Raw genomic sequence first — 4563 nt, 5'->3', positions numbered from 1 at the left:
TGATTCTTTACTGTCAACGCTATTATTTCAGAGATATCTGGTGTGTGATTTCCAGTTTCCTCAGTGCTAGTGTCTTGTGCATTTGTACTGGGTGGACTCGGGGCCTGGGACTGCATTTTATTCCTTCTCTTTGTCATTTTGTATACCACTGTCTTCTGACCTTTGGTGTAGAGCTTAGATAGAGTTATTACCGTAGCACCAGTTCCGGATCTAGGGAGTTCCAATTCCTCCAGGTGGGTGTTGCTTGGATCTGGCTGCTGTGCTCCACTTCTTTCTGCTGCAGGTGTTAGAGTTGAACCCTTTGTGTCACTCTGGCAAGATGTTGTGCTCCTGAATCAGCTGGGTGGGTCTTGCCTCTAGCCTCTTTGCAGGGAGTTCTGCTGAAGCATTCCCTCCTGGGCCTGCAGCCTGGGTCGAATGAGGATCCATGGGCCTGGGTCGTCTCACTCACTTGCCGGGCCTGTGCCCTGGGTCTATTCAGGATCCGGAGGGCCCAGGTCATCTCACTCACTCACCGGGCCTGCGCTCTGGGTCTGTTCAGAATCCCGCAGGCCCTCGGTTGTCTCACTCACTCGCAGGGCCTGCGCTCTGGGTCTATTCAGGATCCCACAGCCTGGGTCGTCTCCTCTAATAGCTTTTTGGTGAAACTTTTTGGGTCCTCCAAGTAGAGTATCATGTTATCTGCAAACTTCTTCTTTACCAATTCTTATTCCTTTTATTTCTCTCTCTTGTCTAATGGCTCTAGCTAATGATTCCAGAACTATATTGAATAGGAGTGATAGAGGGCATCCTTGTCTTGTACCAGATCTGAGAGTTAAAGATTTCAGTTTTTACCCATTTAGAATTATGTGCGCCATTGAATTGACATAGATGGTTTCTCTCAGATTGATATAGAGGCCATGTGTTCCAATTTTTTGTAGGTCTTTAAACATGAATGAGTGTGGAACTTTGTCAGAAGCCTTTTCTGCAGCAATTGAGATGATCATGTGGTTTTGAGATTTGGCTCTATTGATATAGTGTATAAAATTTATACAGCATGTAGTATTATTTTTAATCCTTTGACTTTCAGGTATAAATTTCTTTAGGAGTTAAGTGTTTCTTGTGTACAGCGATTGTTAAATTTTGCTTCTTAATCCACTGTGCTACTTTATTTCTTTTAATTGTGAATTGATGGCTATAATTGAGATGTATGGACTTATTTTTTAAAAAAAATATTAATTTTTTTTGGCACGACCTGGGTTGAACTCAAGCCCTTGTGCTTGCCAGGGAAGTGCTTATTCTACTGAGCCATCTTCCTGGCCCTGTATTGACTTATGATTGATATGCTCTCTGTTGTTTTCCCCTTTTACTACTGTGTTTAATTGTTTGCCATATTTGTTGGGTTCTTTCCATTCTCATTCATGGAGTTCTGGTCGTTTTCGTCCCTCTCTAGAACATCTTTTAGTAGTCTGTGTAAGGTTGAGTTTGTCATCATGAAATTCTTTAGTTGTTCTTTGTCTTGGAAGTATTTCGCTTGTTCATCAAAATCCCAAGAGAATTTTGCAGGGTATAGTAGTCTGGGCTGGAATTTGTTTTCATAGAGGTCTTGAAGTACTCTGATCCATGCCCTCCTTGACTTCATGTTTTTTGAAAAGAAATCTGTTATTTCGATGGGTTTTCCTTTAAATGTGATCTGTTTGTTTTCTCTAGTGGCTTTTATTATATTCTTCTTATGCTGGATTTCTAGGATCTTGACTATTAATTTTCTGGGTGTGGTTTTAATTGGGACTTTTTATTTGATTTGTATATGATTCGATTGTCTGAATGTTAGATTATTTCCCCATATTTGGGAAGATTTTTGCTATTACTTCTGCCCATATTCTTTTTATATCATTTGTATTGACTCCTTCTTTCACATTGTTGCCCATTAGTCTCACATTGTTCTGTTTTGCATCATCTTGCAGATTTTGAATTATTTTGTCTTGTGTCCTGGCTGTTTTTGAGGTTTTTTTTCTTTTTTCTTTCTTTCTTTCTTTTTTTTTTTTTTACTTTTCACTAGCTGCGATGGTGTTTTCAAGATCTGAATCTATTTCTTCACTTTCTTTCAATTTTGCAAGCTTGTGATTGAATTTTTAAGTTCCTCTGTCTTTCTTTGACTCTGTTCCTTGTGATCTGTTTCTTTCCTATATTGCTCATTCAAAGATTCCATCATTTTTCTATTCTCCTGTAATTTTTTATCCATGTTGTCTTTAGAATCAGTTATTAATTGTTTTATTATATCTTTCCTTTCTTTTTTTGCTTCAGAGATTATTTCTGATCTGATTTCTTCTGTATGTTTCTGCAGTTGTTTCTTTACTTCAGATGTTAGTAATTCAGAGATTTCAGCTATGTGACTCCTAATTTCTTCTATGGTAGTGTCTCTTGCATTTGTTCAGGGCCTCACTTTGCATTTTTCTCCTTTTTTTGTTATTTTGTATAGCATTGTCCTCTGAACTTTGGTGTAGAGCTTTGGTGCAGTTATAATCTTAGCACCTACCACAATTCTTTCCCAGGAGAGATTATATGGTTAAGGCTGTTATAGTTTTGTATTTACAGAACTACAATTAGGAGCACTAATAATGGGTAGTGATATTTAGTCATTGATTAACTTTTGTAACTAATGGGTTTGCAGTTTAGATAGTAAGAGAAAGCATTATGTCTGTATAGCTAAACACTTATTAATTTGGGAATTTGTATTTATGTTAATTCCCCTAAATGCCATGTGATCACCTTCCCTTGATGTACCTGTTGTCTTTCAGGCTGACTAGTTCACCCTCGTTACCTTTTACACCCTCTCTCAATCAAGAGAGCAAGAGGGAGGATGCTCTGGTAGATCTGGTGTAGCAAAGTGTCTCAGCTTTCTGGTTTTGGATCTAGTAAGTTTGAACTTGTCCTGATGTGCCTGGCTTGTGTTTCGCTGTGGTGTTCTGCTTCTTCCTGCTGCAGTTCATGGAAGTGAAACTGCTGTGCCCCTCTGGCAAGATGTTCTACTTCTGAGTTATCTGGGTGGTTCAGGCCCCTAGCCTCTCTGCAGGGACTTCAGCTGGACAGTTTCACACGAGGCCTGTATTATGGGCCTGGGCAAGGTCTGGGTCGGTCCAACACGTTGAGCAGAGCAGAATTTCTCCCCCACACATGCAGAGCCAGAGCTGGGTCTGGAGGGGTCTGGCAAGTGCAGCAGAGGGAATGTTCTCCTACACACATGCTGGGTCTGGGCCAGGTCTGGTGGGGTCCCAAGAGCATAACAGAAGGTCCCAGTCACATGTTGGGCCTGCGATGGGTTTGGAGGGGTCCTGAGAGCATGGCAGAAGGTCTCACATGAGGGGTGTGGTCTGGTTCTGGAGGCGTTCTGCGGACATAGTGGGCTAGAAGCCCTTCCACACATGCCCCTTGTAAACACATTTTTAGTAAAACATCTTTTTTTCTTTTTTAAAAAAGAAAAATTATTTCACTTTTGTTGTATCTATTCTTTTTTTTTCTTTGTTATATCTATTCTTAACTGACTAAGTAGTCACCAAATATTCAGATTGTATATAAAGAACATATAAAGGTGATTGTTTGTATTTCAGCTATATGTTCAGGGAAAGTAAGTAGATGACACCCAGGAATAGGGCCTCTATATCCTATCCCTAATGAACAGATACCAAACGAAATTTTGTGCTCTAGTTTGGAATTTTAACATGTCTTACCACATGATTCTAATATTTCTCATGTCGCAACAAAATCACTGCCTTAGTCACTTTCCTTGTTACTGGGATAAAGTACTCACCACCTGCTAATTAAATGAGGAAAGGCTTATTTTTGCTTAGCTTAAATTCATAGTTGGCTGATTTTAAGGCAGCAAGACATGATGGAAGGGTTTGCTATGGAGAAAAATTGTGCATGTGGTGGCAGACAGTGAAAGAAGGGAGAAAAAATATGCTCATTTAGATTACACCTCCCTTGACCTACGTTTTCTTTCTTTTTTGTAGGAAGCAGGGACAGAACTCAGGCCCTTGCATGTGCCAGGGAAGAGCTTATTCCACTGAGCCATCTCCCCAGCCCCTTGACCTATGTTTTCTGACAAACTCTTACCACCTAATTCCAAGTCAGCAAGATGAATGCTATGATAGTCACCTTCTGAAAGCCCACCTATGGGCATGAAGTCCTAGAGAGACATTTTATGCTAAGCAATGATCCCTACTAAAATAAAAAATGAGATGAGCAATGCTTTTTGCTTCAAAATATGAATGAAATTTTAGTTTCAGAATGTAGCCACATAGAAAGATATATCTTCTTCTTCTTCTTTTTTTTTTTTGGAACCGGGGATTGAACTCAGGTCCTTGCGCTTGCCAGGGAAGCGCTTACTCCACTGAGCCATCTTCCCGGCCACTAAGATATATCTTCTTAACTTGAATTAAGGAGATGGTCATTATGATTATTGAAAATACAATTCTTTTTTTTTTCAAAAATTAGATTATATTTTAAAAAATAGGATAAAGAATTCTATGCTTCTCATGTTTGCACATAAGTCCAAAAATCTCATCATATACAACCTTGAAGCAG

Source organism: Octodon degus, unplaced genomic scaffold, assembly GCF_000260255.1.
Source record: "Octodon degus isolate 3935 unplaced genomic scaffold, OctDeg1.0 scaffold00030, whole genome shotgun sequence".
NCBI lineage: Eukaryota > Metazoa > Chordata > Mammalia > Rodentia > Octodontidae > Octodon > Octodon degus.
The sequence above is the reverse complement of the archived record's forward strand: the minus strand, read 5'-3'. Positions refer to the sequence as shown.